The 18,185-nt window shown below is 43.4% G+C and overlaps 1 long non-coding RNA gene across 1 annotated transcript in view; it reads left to right on the forward strand.

Moving 5' to 3' along the window:
• Window positions 1-6,543, forward strand: part of LOC115464866 — a 38,436-nt gene extending 31,893 nt beyond the window's left edge. The window contains exons 3-4 of the long non-coding RNA XR_003941281.1: window positions 3,418-3,475; window positions 6,315-6,543. This is a non-coding gene — a long non-coding RNA (uncharacterized LOC115464866). The remainder of the gene's footprint in view (window positions 1-3,417; window positions 3,476-6,314) is intronic.
• Window positions 6,544-18,185: the final 11,642 nt, after the last annotated feature.

Genomic DNA, 18,185 nt, shown 5'->3' on the forward strand with positions numbered 1-18,185 from the left:
CCATTGTTATATTCCTAACGAAACTTCGATGATCTCGCATAACTTGTACAATGTAACCCATAACCAAATTGTAACAAATGTATTTCCATTATTCATATCTTATTGTAAGCCACACTGAGCCCGCAAAGAGGTGGGAAAATGTGGGATACAAATGCAATAAATAAATAAACTGATTATACTGATATGGATTTCATGCCCATTAGCGCTTGTAAAGTACAAGTGCAACAGTAATTGATAAAACAACAACACAGCAGCAAAATCACAAGCATCTGAAGCACAGAGGTAGGCATAAGTCAGTTCAGTTCCATGCAGATATACGTTAACATAAGAACATAAGCGTTGTCATACTGGGACATGCTTAGAGAGAGCATAAGGCATACCAGGAAGTTGAAACCGATTATCCCTTGACAAAGCAATCCAGCGAAACAGGTCCTGTCGGGATAACAAAGGTTCCTGGATGCTCCTCATTCATACACAAGATGCACAAGATAAGTGATTGTGATTGTTAAACAGTGGTGGTTTAAATTGATGCCTTCCTACTGTTTTTTAAGTGTGTGCTTTAAGTACTCTTCACATTAATATATATTTTTGCACATAAAATACTTATAAAATTTGGATGGAGGGGGTCGTCAATGATTAAAGACTGCCGTGGCTGGTAGACAAGAGTATTTTGTCACATATACAGCCAAATGAGATTATATGAGACGTCCCTGAGATTCAATTAGAACAGTACTTGGTGGCACTCTCTTTTCTACTTCCTATTTTTGTACATGTTTGCTATGTTCTTTTGAACATAATAAGTAGAACGCCTTAACATTTTGACAGTATCCCAGAAATAGGCAGTGGGTTTTCCCCAAGTCCATCTTAAATAATGGCTTATGGACTTTTCTTTTAGGAAGTTATTCAAACCTTATTTAAACCTTGCTAACCTACCTGCTTTTACCACATTCTCTGACAACAAATTCCAGAGTTTAATTACATGCTGTGTGAAGAAATATTTTCTCTGATTTGTTTGAAATTTACTACTTTGTAGCTTCATTGCATGCCTCCTAGTCCTAGTATTTTTGGAAACAGTAAACAAGCAAGTCACATTTACCTGTTACATAAGAACATAAGAGTAGCCATATTGGGTCAGACCAATGGTCCATCTAGCCTAGTATCCTGTTTTCCAAACAGTGGCCAAGCCAGGTCACAAGTACCTGGCCGAAACCCAAATCCTGGCAACACTCCATATTACAAATCCCAGAGCAAGCAGTTACTTCTCATGTCTGTCTCAATAGCAGACTATGGACATTTCCTCCAGGAATTTGTTCAAAACATTTTCAAACTCAGATACACTAACCGCTGTTACCATATCCTCCAGCAAAGAGTTCCAAAGCTTAACTATTCGTTGAGTGAAAAAATATTTCCTCCTATTTATTTTAAAATGATTTCCATGTAAGTTGAGTCTTTGTACTTTTGGAACAAGTAAAAAATCGATTTACTTCTACTCGTTCTACATCACTCAGGGTTTTGTAGACCTCAATCATATTTCCCCTCTTTTCCAAGCTGAAGAGCCCTAACCTCTTTAGCCTTTCCTCATACGAGAGGAGTTCCATCCCCTTTATCATTTTGATCGCTCTTCTTTGAACCTTTTCTAATTCCATTATATCTTTTTTGAGATACGGTGACCAGAACTGAATGCAATACTCAAGGTGCGGATGCACCATGGAGCGATACAAAGGCATTATAGTATTTTTGGTCTTACTCACCATCCCTTTCCTAATAATTCCTAGCACCATGTTTGCTTTTTTGGCTGCCACCGCACACTGAGCAGAAGATTTCAGTGTATTATCTACAACTACACCCAGATCTTTTTCTTGAGCACTGACCCCCACTCTTTGATGACTTCACTGCCGATGTGAATCTCACTATCCAGCAGTGCTTGTAAAGCACAAGTGCAACAAAAATTGATAAAACACCAAAACAACAGCAACAATGTAAGTTTCTGAAGCATAGAGGTAGGCTTGTGGTGCTGAATTCAAGCCCCAGTTCATTTGTGCTAGAAGTCCAAAGGAATAGGAAGAACCAACTGGGCTAAAAATTAAAAAGACTGCCTAAGGAGAAAGAAAGTATTATCCACTAGAGTGGTACCGAACAGCATATTTTACTAATCGGCCAAATACGAATAATGAAAAATATTATTCATCCGAATTCAAATAATGGACCGCCGAGAGACTGAACCGGGCCCGGGGCATAGCCACCAGCTCTCTGGATCGTGGCTGCTGCCCCCTGGATCATTCCCCCCCCCCCCCCCCCACAATCATCACTGCTGCCCCCCCCCCCCCCAGATCACTGCTGCAATCGAAATACCTTGTTGGCTGGCGGGGATCCTGAGGCCCGACCAGCAGAAGACGTCTTCCTCCAGTGCTGCTCTTCTGACGATTGCCTGATGTGCCAGCTGCTTTTTCTTTCAGGGCATGCTCAGTTTCAAAACCAAGTATGCATGCCTGAGAGGAAAAGCAGCCGCTCAGCTGGGCAGAAGAGCAGCGCTGGAGGTGCTCCTCCGTGTTCTCCCCAGCCTCTAAGGAGGGTCCGGCTGCGGCGCCAGAGTTTTCTGTCTCCTGCTCCTGTCGGGACGCAATCACTCATGTCCCATCAGAAGCAGGAGAGAGAGAGACCCCGGTTCCAGGCCCAGGGAATTTTGCCCCCCCCCCCCCTCTCGGTGGCCGTGGCTGAATATTCCTCTCCCTAAGCACCCAAGCATCCTGTCATCACTGTTTCTACCTGTCTGGCCACCTTAAGTTGATCAGAAATGATTCTCCCCCCTCCAAGTAGGTCATCCCCTATACTGTACTACTCCCCTGGGTTTTGTAGCCCAAATACGTGACTCTGCATTTTATAGCATTAAATCGTAACTGCTAAATTCTAAACCATTCTTCAACCTTCATTAGATACCTCCTCATGTCATACACACCTTCCAGGGCGTCTACCCTATCGTAGATTTTGGTATCACCCGCAAAGAGGCAAACTTTACCCAACAACCCTTTTGCAATATCACAGAGGAAGAAAAAAGGTTTAGCAAAATTTGAAGGCAGATAAAATGGCCAAATAAATTGTACCACCACTCATGTTGATTGTATAACATCCTTTGACTTCTAGCAGGCAAGAAATTGCCCTGTTTTATTGCTGCTGTGGTATCCCTGATGCACCTACACTTGAAGGACAGGTGAACAGCTCCAGGGTTGCCATGGATACAAGGCTTCCAGTGTTGACAGCGTGCACATGTGTTTGTAAGAATATTGATAAAATACCGAAAGACCAAAACCAAAGGCAATTTTTTTGAACACAACAAGTCTATTTGCACTAACATTATAATTTGTTCCCTCCCCCCATCCCTATATATTGGTAAGTTTTCACTTTATTTCCTTTCTGCAGCTGGGTGAAGAAAGACAAGCAGGAGCCATGGAACAAGCTAGGCCCTTAAGAGCAGCAAGTAAGTAAAAGGAGGTTTTACTAACTTCCCTCGTCCTCTCCTCTCCGTAGCAGAAAAATGATGACATGTAATTACCGCCCTCCCCCCTGTAAGAGTAACAACCCTTATTAAATTAATCTGGAATTGTTGCCCCCTTCCACATATAAAATGAGATCTCCAGAATATACATTGCATGAAGAACTGTACAATATTTGAAAAGTATATGCTTGACAAAGGATGCTAGCATCTATTTTAAATGTTCTGTATTTTAAAAATGAGTATTTCCTCCAAAAACACTGGGAACAATCATGACTGGAAGAGCTTTCTGCATTACCATGATCTGATTGGTCCAGATTAGGTAGGTCGGGAGTGACATCACTCATGGTTATCCACCCTATCCCAAATTGTGATTACAGGAGCAAATGAAACTGGAGCCAAACATTCAGAGATACCAAATGACATGCATTCAGCTGACCTAGCACGCTTAAATGTCAGGCACCCCTTTTCTCAAGCATCCAGGTGGGGGTCACTTTTACTTTCAGTATGTCAAAAAGAAAAACTTATATCTTTTTCATTTGCATGCCGGCATATTACAGAGAGACATCACGGGCAAAGTCCTCATATGGTGTCTGAACACAGAGTACCAAGTTGGTTTTTTTTATATATTTCAGGAAAAGACATACTGTATTCTCTGGAATTAGTTATAAACATTTGCATCTTATCACTTTTTCTTTTCAGGTTCAGACTTCTCATGACATACATGGTTTCCTCCCTTCTAGTACAGTTACTATTGATCTTGAGTTTGATTTTTTGCTGACTTAAAAAAAATGCAGTTTTGTCTGTTTATTCAGCCATCTCTGGCTCACAGATTAACTCTTGCTCTACCTAAGGACATTGGGCCTAAATTCACACTTACAATTATCACATTCATACAAGTGCACTTTGATGTTTATGCCTTGCCACTGGCCTGCATCCTGCAGGGAAAGCCAGGCCCCTCCTCTACTGTCTCCAAAAAAAGAGCCAAGTGTGAACATTGGCAGAGATGCTGTGAGAGACTGAGACTCCTCCTGCCTGCCTGAATTTGCAAGTTGTATGGTTCTGCATAGGCATAACCATCTTCTTAGTCTTCTTAGTCGTGGCCTTGTGTGGGAGCTTTTTGGTCACATGAATTCCTGGAGTCCAACTCTTGGATGGTAGATCAGAGCAATAACTCCCCATGATAGAGATGTTTAAATAATTCTATGGTATAAATGCTCAGGAGGTGAGTCTCTTTTAATTGAAAGGAAACTCTGGAAGGGGACAGACCCAGGACTAATATGAAAAAAACAACCCATTTCTTTATGGAAAGGGCAGTGAATTTGTGGAACAGCCTCCCAGTGGAGGCAAAAACTGTTCCTGAATTCAAGAAAGTTTGGGACAAGTAAAGAGGATCTTTCACAGAGAGGAAGGGATAGTAGATAGCATGGATGGGAGACTGGAACGGCCATATGGTCTTTATCTGCCTTCATTTTTCTCTGTTTCTATGAATGTCCAAGATCTGTGTAACATGCACAGACAGAAAGCAAGAGTGCTGGTTTAGATGAGTAGACAGTTCATCATGGGTCAGAGGAAGAAGACGGAAAGGGCTTCATGAAGGGGTGGAAGAAGAAGAAGAAGGGATCCTTGAGTGGGAAGGGGTTCTGGGATCCTAAAATAGGGAAGAATTGACTCACGCCCACACCCCCCTCTCCTTCACTCAAACCCCAGAGTCCTTTGATCCCCTCACTCTTCCTGCCTACGAGCTCCAATCTCCACTCACGCTCCACAGTACCCCTGATCCCTACTCACATCCCACAGCACCATCGCCATCTCTGAAAGTCACTCACTCTCCACAGTATCAACTCTGATCCCTTTTCTCCCCACTCCCTGCATAACTTTCCCTCATTCCCTTTGATCCCTCCACCTTCCCACACCCCCTTTAGATCCCATCTCTCTCTCTTCCTGCATCCCTCTCTAATCCACATTCATTCTCCTCCCCCCTTTCACACAATCCAAACCTTCTCCCATCCTGTCCCCTTATTCACCTGTATCCTTTCTTATCCCCTCTCTCTCTTCCTCAGGAACCTTCTCCCCATATTCACTTTCCCAGACCTTCCCTCACTTACCTTTTGCCTTCACACTTCCCCATCCTCTAGTCTCCTGACTCACTCTACCCATGGTACTCTCACTGTCTGCTCCCCAGACACCCCCTACAAGCCTTCCTGAATCATTTTGACTTTCACATTCCCCTTGTCACTTTCTTTTCTCACCCTCTCCCCCAACTTTTTGCCACCAACTGACCTCTTGCATGTTTGCATTTTGCACAGTACAAGAAATGTTTTCTGATTCTCTACTGGTTCATCAGACTGTATGCAGAGCAGAGTCTGGCTTCCCAGCGTCTCTGTTTCAGTTTTATTTTTATTTTTTTTGTCACCACATTTTCTTATTTGTGGTCATTAATTCTGAATTTGGTGAGTACTGCTAGCTCTGTTTGTTATTTTGGAACTTCAGGGAAAGGGACTCTGTTAGTGTGTGATTTTTCCTTGTATGTTTTGCATCCATTTTTCATATGAGGTTGAAGAATTACAAGTAAAAAAAAAAAAGCACCAAGTAATAAATTTGCGGTGCTCCTTTCATTTGCAAAGCAAAACAACATGCAGATCTTTCCAAATGTATATCCTGGATGCGCCACTAGAAAATCTCACTCATTGGCCTTCAGTCTAACTCATTGTGGTGGTAAATCACAGTATCTGAACGGGCCACTGTAGGCATCTCTGAACACTCATTGCAGGGAAAGAAATAAAATCAGTCATCTCACTGCATATATTTTCCTGCTTTTCAGGTACAAGGTGATTAACTAGAGCTTCAAAGACTCAGAGAGAGATGGCCCCAACTTTCAAGGTGGCTGTGAGGGCTCTTCACTGTAAATGCATGTTTCCTCAGAGCACTGCTGCTACATATTGCTAGTCTTGCAGCTTTATTGTGCTTACTGTACATTCTGAAAAGATACTGTCAAGGTAAATATGTTTCTTTGATTCCAGTTTCCTATAAAATAAATAATTAATACCCTTTCCTGGAGAATGTGCTCATTTCAGAAATTTTGCCTAATGAGGTGAATGTTTTGTTTTAAAATAAGTCCATCAGCGGTTGGATTAAATAACATTACCCTTTTCTGACTTTTTTTTTTTTGTCCTAAAAGCTGCTGCTGTTTTGACAAGCCAGTTGGGTTGCTGCTGCGAGAACGTGTGCCATCCTCATGTATCCAAAGCATGAAAGTGCAACAATTTCTTCTTCTTCTACTTTGTTAGCCAGCAGCACCCAAGCTCTTTAGACCAGTGTTTCCCAAGTCCAGTCCCGGAGTACCCCTTGCCAAAGAGATTTGCATACAATGGAGGCAGTGTATGCAAATCCAAGTTCATGCATATTCATTGTGGATATCCTGAAAACCTCACTGGCAAGGGGCACTCCAGGATTAGACTTGGGGAAACACTGCTTTAGACATCCTATGATACCCTCCAAAGATATAAAATCATTATCCAACAAACTGCACACACAAAACTAGTCAGCACATGTGACCTTCCCAACAGTTGAGTTTTCTAGTTTAAAGCAGCGGTTTTAAAACTAGTCCTCGGGACACACCTAACCAGTCAGGTTTTCAGGATATCCACAATGAATGTGCATGAGATAAATGTGCATGCATTACCTTCCTTGTATGCAAATTTGTCTCATGCATATTCATTGTGGGTATCTTGAAAACCTAGCTGGCTAGGTGTGTGTCCTGAGGACTGGGTTGGGAATCCCTGGTTTAAAGCAACAGCAGCACTAGGAAATAGTTTTCATTAGAAAATATGGTAACTTTAAGCAAGCATTATTAATGTCCCTCTTCCTTTGTTTGATTTCATTGCTGGGTGATGTTTAATTAAACGTTTTGGAAAGTACCAACTGCTTAGCTGCTGCTTGTATGACTTAAGTGGAATCAGCAGACACTTTGGTGCTACTTGCTATTAAAAATGCCCCTCACACACAGACTTTTGCGGACATCCAATTGACAAATGCAGAGCTGCCAAGTTGCCCAATTCCAGGATAGAGATTTTGGGTCAGTCCTGGATTTCTGGCAACCCCCGTCTTGATTCATTATGGGTTCTGCGGTGAGTGGAATCAAGAACTAGAAGGAGGAGTAGCCTAATGGTTAGAGTAGAGGGTTAAGGACCAGGGAAGCCCACTTCAAATCCCACTGTGGCTGCTTATGATCTTGTCTCTTACTGCCGGATTCTATGTTTCACGCCTAGCATTCCACGCCCTTAATTGGATTATCAAGCCAATCAGCACTGTTAACAGCACTTAACAAGCAATAATGAGCACTAACTATCAATAATTAGAATTTATATGCTTAACTCGCTAAGTATATGCTGTAACCCACTGTGTCTAAATTCTAATGCGCATATCCAAAAAGGGGCATGGTTATTGGTAGGGAAATAGGCATTTCACTGGCATTCCCAAATTTATACATAGTAACATAGTAGATGACGGCAAAAAAAGACCTGCACGGTCCATCCAGTCTGCCCAACAAGACAACTCATGTGTGCTACTTTTGTGTATACCCTACTTTGATTTGTACCTGTGTTCCTCAGGGCACAGACCGTATAAGTCTGCCCAGCACTATCCCCGCCTCCCAACCACCAGCCCCGCCTCCCAACCACCGGCTCTGGCACAGACCGTATAAGTCTGCCCAGCACTATCCCTGCCTCCCACCACCGTCTCTGGCACAGACCGTATAAGTCTGCCCAGCCTCCCAACCTCCCTGCCTCCCAACCTCCAGTCCCGCTTCCCACCACTGGCTCTGGCACAGACCGTATAAGTCTGCCCCGCACTATCCCCGCCTCACAACCTCCAGCCCTGCCTCCCACTACCGGCTCTGCTATCCAATCTCGGTTAAGCTCCTGAGGATCTTTCCTTCTGAACAGGATTCCTTTATGTTTATCCCACGCATGTTTGAATTCCGTTACTGTTTTCCTCTCCACCACCTCCCGAGGGAGGGCATTCCAAGCATCCACCACTCTCTCCGTGAAGAAATACTTTATGCGTGCTGTTTTAGAATATGGCTCCGTCCACGTAAATCTACACGCCACATTTTTATTAATGTAAATGGACGCATGTAGTTTTAGGCGCTGGGATATCAACTAAGTGTATTCTATATACTGGGCCTAAATCTTATGGAATATACTTAGGAGAAAATGATTTCCAGATGGATTTTCCAGGCATCATATATAGAATCTCCCTCTTAACCCTCTAGTGCCTCAGATACAAACTTAGGCTCCCTTTTACAAAGCCGCGCTAGCAGCTGCCACGCGGCAATGCGGACATGGCCCATTCAAGTGAATGGGCTGTTTCAGCATTTCCACACCGACAGCTGCTAAATTGTGAGCCCTCCAGGGACAGAAAAATACCTGGATGTACACCACTAATTTATAGAATGCCTTTCATCACACTTCCGTGCAGTTTGTAGTATTAACACACATAAGACTAGATTCTGTATATCACGCCTAAAAAATCAGTGATGGAAAAAAAATACATCTAGGTATCCTATATAATAATTTGCACCTCCAACGTTCCATGTCTGACTGCCTGGGTTCTTAACATCTCCTGACATCAGCTTGTCTCTAGCGTTCCATTCCCCCTCACTGTCCCGCCCTTGCGTCAAGACGTAATGACATCAGAGGGCAGAACAGTGAGAGGGAAGGGAACACTAGAGGCGAGCTGACGTCAGGAGGGATGTTACGAATGGAATGGAAGCCAGCGCCATCCAGCCAGAGAACGTTCAGGTACAAATTGAGGGGAGGAGAGAATCGCGGGACATTGAGGGGAGGGAGGGAGGAAGGGGAGGGCAGGGCACAGGAGAATTGATGGACATGGATGGGATGGGAGGACAGTAGAGGAGAGAATCGCGGGACATGGATGGGAGGGAAGAACTGATGGACATGGAGGGGAGGGCAGGGGAGAGAGAAAAAAAAAAGCTTACATGACAGCCTTCCTAGGGCTCGTTTCATTATTGAGGAAACGGGCATGGTTCCACTAGCATTCTATAAAGTACACCTAAATTTAGGCATGCTTTATAGAATACGCCTAAATTTCCACATGGTTTATAGAATACACCGAGTGCCCACCTATGTGACTAAATCTAGTTGAGTGCAGTTACGCCAAGTAAAACTTGGTGTAAAGACTGATGCCTAAATTAGGCGTGGACTGGGTGTATTCTATAACAATGCACATAGATTTTAGAAACGCCCATGACCCACCCATTCCACACCCATGGCCACACCCCCTTTTCAAATATGCGACTTAGAATTTATGCGCATCACATTACAGAATATGCTTAGACAGTTGTGCACATAAATTCTAATTAATGCCAATTAGTATCAATAATTGCTTGTTAATGGGCAATTATCAGCATTGATTGGCTTGTTAACTAATTAAGTTGCATGCACAAATCCAGAATATGACTGGATTTGCGCACACAACTTAAGTCGTGCTATATAGAATCCGAGAAGTCAAAATTCAAGAAATGGCAGCAGAATGGTGCAAATTCTAGAACAGCAGTTCCACATGGAATACTACTGCGAGTCTGCATTCTTACATCACGCATTTACACCAGCTCAAAGACTGCTCTAAATGTTTGTGCCTAGGTAGGGCCAGGGCTTTTTTTGAGGGGGTACTTGGGGGTACTGAATACCGGCACCTTTTCCACTGCTAAAATTGACCCATGGATCCCAAATTTTAATGAAAGAGCTCAGGCTCTACACACCAATTCTGCCTTGCCATAGGTTCTGTGACAGATTGCAGGAGGCCTGGCTATTGTGGGGTGGGTCCCTCAGTAATCACCCCACCCCTGAAGGATGGCCTGGCATTTGAGTACCGGCACCTTTTTTGCTAGAAAAAACACGCTGGGTAGGGCAGTTAGGTATAAACATGACAGTATTCTCTACAACGTTGAGCCTAATTGCTTGGCATGCCCCGATCTACCCATGCTCTTCCCATATCCACAACCCAAAAACACAACATGAGGTATTGAAAAAACAAGGAAGTCCAAGCACAATGGTATAGATCTTCTTTATTGCTTCTGAAATACTGCAATCATATAGTCAAAGGATTTAACACGACCATGCTTTGGCTGATGTGCCTTCCTCAAGAGCCTTGACGTAAACAGTACAACGAGTGTAGCAAACAAGGATGAAAAAATACCGTCCACATCCAGCAGGAGCAGTTCAATATTTTCCTGACTGGTTGATGCAAGGCAGCAGACAAATGAAGGCTCACAAAGCAGCAGGCTGCTTCTCTCACAGTGATTACAGCTTGTTGCATAGACTGCACTCGTATGCAAACATCCACACCCCCGTTGGAGTTACGCACCATAGAAATTAGGTGCACGGTTTATAAAATAGAAGTGTAAATCAGTTACATGCATAGCTACAAATTAGTGCTTGTTACTTCCAATTATTAATACTTGTCACCAATTAAGAGCCAATTTAGCGCTACTTGGCAAATTAAGTTACATGCATAACTGAGGCTATTCTATGACTGCGCGCCCAATTGCATACCATTTATAGAATTTGGTGGATAACACATTATAAAATGTGGACAGCACATTGCTTTGGGATATAAGAGTAAAATGAGGCCTGGCCAAAAGGTCTCCCTGCTGTGACTGGGTAACATGGCAATAATACACAAAGGAAGGCTAGGCAAACCTCAGGAACATAGCATCAACTAGACATGCTGCCACATTGTTCTTTCGGTATGATAGCCTTTGACTTTTGACACTTATTTTGCCTTTGGGTGCATTAGTTATATACATACACAGTCTTTTTAAAGACCTCCTTCTTTCACCCAACAGCCTTTTTCTGACACATTTATTGTAAGACTCCTGAAGCAGGCGCGTTACATGCCGAAACACAGTGCCGTGTCGAGTCTTGAGCTTTGATTTTAATGTGCATTATTGGATTTTTAGCATATTTATATTATTGTGTATTATTATTTTATATATATTACATTATTTTTATAAGTATTTTAAGTAATACATTGTGATCGTATTGTTCCTGAGGTTTTCCTCTGTTCCCACTCCTTTGTGTATTATTGCTTGTCCCGTGGGACCTTTTTGTTCACTTACCTTTTGGTTACTGGGTAACATGGCAACACTGTACCCTCTAAGCCAGGGGTTCTCAACCCAGTCCTCGGGACACAAGTCAGTCAGATTTTCAGGACACCCACAATAAATGTGCATGAGATAAATTTGCATACACTGATTCCATTGTATGCAAACCAATCTCATGCATATTCATTGTGGATATCATGAAAACCAGAGTGGCTTGGTGTGTCCTGAGGACTTGGTTGAGAACCTCTGCTCTAAGCTGAGCGGGAGTCCTCCAACTGCATTGCTGCCAGTGAGGGGTGGTGCTTCAATATTGTGTTTTCAATTGCTAGAGACAGGCAGGTCCCCTGGTGTCCTACAGAGCTTGCCTGTACCTCACTATTGACAATGTGATAGTGAAACAGCACCCCCTACTGGCAGGACTGTAGGTGGAGGACTCCCGCTCAGCTCAGAGCAAGGGTTCTCAACCCAGTCCTCGGGACAGACCTAGTCAGTCAGGTTTTTAGGATACCCTCACGCTAGAAACCCATTCGAAAAATACAACAAGGAAAATGTTCCAATCAATGTGGAAACCCAAATGATTAAAACCTTTCTTCCCGAGGGCAATATTCAGCAACTTGGTACAATCAATGGTACTAAGGCACCTAGACTATTGTAATGCAATCTATGCGGGATGTAAAGAACAAATCATAAAGAAACTCCAAACCGCTCAAAACACCGCAGCCAGACTGATTTTTTGAAAAATGAAATATGAAAGCACCAAACCCCTACGTGAAAAACTACATTGGCTCCTGATCAAAGAATGGATTGCCTTCAAAATCTGTACTCTAGTGCATAAAATCATCTATGGTGAGACCCCGGGATACATGACAGACCTCATTGACCTTCCAGCCAGAAACACCACAAGATCAACACGCACATACCTAAACCTACACCACCCAAGCTGCAAAAGAATTAAATACAAATCAACCTATGCATCCAGCTTCTCCTTTATAAGCATGCAACTATGGAACGCACTACCAAACACCTTGAAAACAATGCACGATCCATCAAACTTTCAGAAATCACTAAAAACTTACTTATTCAAAAAGGCATACCCTGATGACCCAATTTAAATGCCTTGATCCCACAACACAACGAAACTAAGACTCGAATTGATCACAACTCAACCCTTCCTCCTTATTCCCTGATGTGTTTATCCTACATGAACCTTCTGCATTGTCACTCTGTATCTGCTATACCGGAACTGGTGATCGCCATCACGGTTACTATGTAAGCCACATTGAGCCTGGAAATCGGTGGGAAAATGTGGGATACAAATGCAATAAATAAATAAATATGCATGAGATAAATTTGCATATAATGGAGGTAGTGCATGCAAATCTGCTTCATACATATGGATATCATGAAAACCTGACTGGCAAGGTGTGTCCGAGGACTGGGTTGAGAACTCCTGCTTTAGAGGGACCAGTGCATGATTGCTCTGATAAATATAAGGCAGGATACCTGGAGAGTGGATTTGAGGAAGGCAATTTTAAAAAAACAGAGGATACGGTCTTAATCAAAGGTGTGCTCCTTTCATTCTAGAGAGAAAGGTGTGACAAGATAAAAAATAAAACAAATTGAAAATGAAAGCAGACTTAAATATAAGACTAAAGAGGAAACTAGAGTCAAGACATAGGCAAACAGGGAGTGTTATTTCTTTTTAAGCCCTCCTTATCACCTTCTCACCAGTTTTCAAATCAATTGGTTCTGTATCGCTATATTGCGGATGGTGATGGAGTTTGTCGGCTTCTGCACCTAGGTTCAGGTAAAAACAAACAAATCCTCTGACAAAAAAAAACAAAACGCTAGAAATATTTTTGCCAAAACTGAAAAGACCTTACAGGGTATTAGGAGATGTTGCTATTGCCGCAGTGTTGTAGAAAGGCAGCAGGAATGTGGTTTCATCTGCTTTCTAGCTATAGATCCTTTTGCTTTTGCACTCCTGTACCCAGGAGTTAAACTGAGAGGGACTGAAGGTGGGAAGGAATGATCCAGACCTGTTTTTTCTGCATGGTATACCTGGATTTGCAGTTCTCATTCCCATTAGAAAAACAGGGACTAGAATGCCACAGACTGTATGGGGACACAATAAGCTAATTATTGGGAAGTTAATTGTGGCAATCAAATTGCCCCATATCCCAGAGTTATTGACCGTCCACTGTAGGGTTCCCATTGGACTTCTGTCCTGATTTTACACACACACACACACAAATAAAAGCAGTATGGTATCTGTAGTCCCCCATTGAAATCTGTGCTATTGATCCCATAATGCATCAGAATGGGGTGTCAGAAATCCAGGACTAGCCAAAAGCTCCCTCCTAGAATGGGACAACTTGGCATCTTTGGTGACTGCTCTACTTCTATTTCAAAGCATTCTGGGGGGGGGGGGGGTCCCTTCAATAATAATAATACAGTGAAACCTCGGTTTTCGTTGACTTCGGTTATCGTCGGTTTCAGTTTCCGTTGATTTTTTCAGTGAAACATTTGTCTCGGATTTTGTTGGTTGTCTCGGTTTTCACTGCTAATTTTGCAAAAACAAAGGGCAACCCACGCGTTCTCCTGCTCATTGGATTTACATTGATTCATATGGAAATAATTGCCTCAGTTTTTGTCTGTTTCGGTTTCGTTGATTGTTTTCTGATGGATTATCAACGAAACCGAGGTATCACTGTAATAATAATAATGAGAAAAACTAGGAGAGACTTATCTGTTCTAGTGGCACCCTGCCTACAGTTTGCTTACCCAACTACCAACCAACCTTCAACCAGACTAAGGAGGCTAGGGCTATTCAGCTTGGAGAAGAGACGGCTGAGGGGAGACATGATAGAGGTATATAAAATAATGAGTGGAGTGGAACAGGTGGATGTGAAGCGTCTGTTCACGCTTTCCAAAATACTAGGACTAGGGGGCATGCGATTAAACTACAGTGTAGTAAATTTAAAATAAATCGGAGAAAATGTTTCTTCACCCAACGTGTAATTAAACTCTGGAATTCATTGCTGGAAAATGTGGTGAAGGCGGTTAGCTTAGCAGAGTTTAAAAAGGGGTTGGACGGTTTCCTAAAGGACAAGTCCATAAACCGCTACTAAACGGACTTGGAAAAATCCAAAATCCCAGGAATAACATGTATAGAATGTTTGTACATTTGGGAAGCTTGCCAGGTGCCCTTGGCCTGGATTGGCCGCTGTCGTGGACAAGATGCTGGGCTCGATGGACCCTTGGTCTTTTCCCAGTATGGCATTACTTATGTACTTACGTACTTTCAGGAACACTCTGTGCTAGACCTGTTGTGGTACTACTGAAATTCAAGACTTCCACTCTTATTTCCCTAAGAAAACTGGGCTTATAAATCCATGAGATTGGAGTATAAAGAAAGAACAGCCTCCTCCTGGCCCTGAACATCTGCCCTTCTTAAAGAAGTTCTTAACTACAAGTCTAAAGATACAGAGCTGCCAGATTACCCTAGTTCAGGCCGTAGATTTGGGCCAGTTCAGGATTTCTGACAACTATATCTTGGTACTTGATGGATCCTGTAGCACTGATTTCAATGGGTAAATCAGGGACTGCAAATACTGCACTGTTTTTGAGATGTAAGTTCAAAATCAGGATTGGCCAAAAGAAAAATCGCCCCCCCCCCCCAAAAAAAAAAAAAAAAAAAAAAAAAAAAAACTGGTATTTTGGTATCCCTGGAGACGTGACCAGACAAGTGCAAGCTTGATATAGCCTGTCAGGTTCAGAGCTGCCAAGGTGTCCAATTCCAGGAGGGAGATTTTTTGGACTGTCCTGGTTTTGAATTTTTATCCCAAAGGAGTGTGGTATATGTAATCCCTGATTCTACCCATTGAAATCAGTACTGAAGCGGGTCCCATAATACATCAGGATAGAAATCCATGACTGGACCCAAATCTCCCTCATGATCAATGTAACTTGACAATGCAGCAGGTTTGACCTGGTTAGGTGGTGATCCTTAGCATTGTTCTTATATGTATGAGTTTCAGAGACCTATTGTTTACAATGAAACTTCTAAGGATCTGTCTGAGCTTCGTAATGTATTTTTGTCAGATTGGGAATTAACTATTGAAAATAAAACATTTGGGCCATATCTGAGTCTTGTGTAGATGGGAACTGGAAATAGTGTTTGCTTGTTTGTTTTTTTGTTTTTTTTTTTTTTTTTGGGGGGGGGGGTTCTGTTCACTGACATGGAAATTCAGAGCAATTAACTTAAATTCAGACCACGAGGGGCCTGCTTGAATCCATCTCAGGCATTTAAGTTCTCAATACTAAGTGTTCTGGGACTTGTAGTTTTATTAAATGCAATAATCCTCTTTCTCCCTGCTCCCAAACCACAGATCCCAGAATGCTTATGACTGGAAGCTAATAAGAGATCACACTATACATTTTGATTTCTCCTCTAATTAGCATACAAACTTATGTAAAGACAAAGAAAACATTATAATATATGAGGGCCATGGTTAGAGTTGCTGAGGAACAAATGTATTGAGAATCATGTTGGGGATAGTCATTAATAATATTTTCATTAATATTTTTTTCACTTTCAAGTTAATGTTAAACATACAAGATTAATAAATAGAAAAAATAAAACCCAAAAAATGATACCTTTTATTGGACTAAATGAAAATATTTTTTGGCAGGCCTTCCAAGGCCAAAGCTTCTTCTACAAAATAAGTACCTGAATATATGTAAACCACTTTGAATGTAGTTGCAAAAACCTCAGAAAGGCAGTATATCAAGTCCCATTTCCCTTTCCTCAAGTCAGGAATGAGCAAAAGATGACAAAATCAGAATATATAAGTGAAGCATAAAAGCAGTCCAATGAAAGTCTCAAGAGGAAAGGGGTGGGGGGGGGGGGGGAGTAAGAAACAGGGAGAAATGGATAGGTGATCATAAGGTGACAAAACAATAGAATTGTATGAAAGCAAAGCTGCCAAATTACCCATTCCAGGAGGGAGAACCTTTTGGCTAGTCCTGGATTTCGGTCAACCTCATCCTGGTTCATTATAGGACCTGCAGCACCGATTTCAATGGATAGAATCATGGACTACAAAACTACACTGCTTTGGGATGCAAGTTTAAAACCAGGACTGGCCAAAGAGTCTCGATCCTGGAATAGGTAATTTTGCAGCTCTGCAAGAGTAGCCAAAAAGCCTTCCTTCTACAACTGGGTAACTTGGCAGTTCTGTCTAGTATTCTGACCATAATGTTATTTATTTATTTGTTGCATTTGTATCCCACATTTTCCCACCTATTTGCAGGCTCAATGTGGTTTACACTGATCCGTCATGGCGATCGCCATTCCAGAGTAAAAGATACAAGCAGTATTGATGCAGTGATGTAAGCTCCTTTGAGTAGGGACTGTCCTTCCTTGTTATTTGTACAGTGCTGCGTAACCCTGGTAGCGCTCTAGAAATGTTAAATAGTAGTAGTAGTAGTCCTGAAAAATGCTCACCCATAGTGGTGTCAACTTATAAGTAGATTATCTTTCAGTTTTCTACAATTGTGTAATCACCTACTGAGATGCCAAGTTACCCAGTTCCAGGAGGGGGTTAAGACTTTTTGGCCAATACTGTTCTGGACTTATACCCCAAAGCAATGTGGGATTTATAGACCTTGATTCTATGCACTGAATGGGGCCACCGAGAGACAGCCGGGCCCAGTGCAAGACTGCCCCCTCACCAAAGCCACCGAGAGGGGGGGCAGGGTGGGGGCCCGGCGCCACAGTCCCACCCGCCCTCCGTCATCGACGGTCTGCCCCCTGCATTGAAATCACAGTCTTACCTCCGTGAAAGCAGCGCTGCAGGCAGCAGAACGCCTCCCTTCAGCTTCCTTCTCTCCCTGTGTCCCGCCCTCGTCTGACGATACCTCCGTGAGGGTGGGACACAAGGAGGGCCGAAGGGAGGCGTTCTGCTGCCAGCAGCACTGCTTTCACGGAGGTGAGACTACGATTTCAATGCAGGGGGCCCGTCCCGGTGGCGGACGGATGGGGGGAGCGGTGGCGGTGACCTCGGGGGGGGGGTGGAGGGGAGAGAAGTGGCTGCAGTGCTCTCGGGGGGGAGCAGTGGCGACCTCAGGGGGGTGGAGGGGGTGGGGCAGCAAGGGCGGCAGGGGCGGTCTTGCCCAGGGGGCGGCCTTGCCCCGGGCCCGGCCCAGTCTCTCGACAGCTCTACCCCCCACACCTGGGCTGCAATGACACCATCCCCCACATACACTCACACCATCCTCCAACCCCCACCCCCCATTCAGGACACCCACTCCCGTACCTTCTGTGTCTGACTGCGCCTGCTCCTGTCTGCTGGGAAGGGGATGATTGCATTAATGCTGGAGTATCGCGTTAATGCCATCATCCGGTTTCTGGCTGGCATGCAGGAGCAGGAGAGACACACACCCAGAAGAAGCTTGCCGGTGCCGGGCCCCCCCTTGGAGGCCAAGCTCGTGGAATTCCCCCCCCCCCCCCCCTCTCGGCAGCCCTGCCACTGAAAGCACAATTGCAAGTTCCATAATGTATCA

Source organism: Microcaecilia unicolor, chromosome 3, assembly GCF_901765095.1.
Source record: "Microcaecilia unicolor chromosome 3, aMicUni1.1, whole genome shotgun sequence".
In the NCBI taxonomy this organism is placed as follows: domain Eukaryota; kingdom Metazoa; phylum Chordata; class Amphibia; order Gymnophiona; family Siphonopidae; genus Microcaecilia; species Microcaecilia unicolor.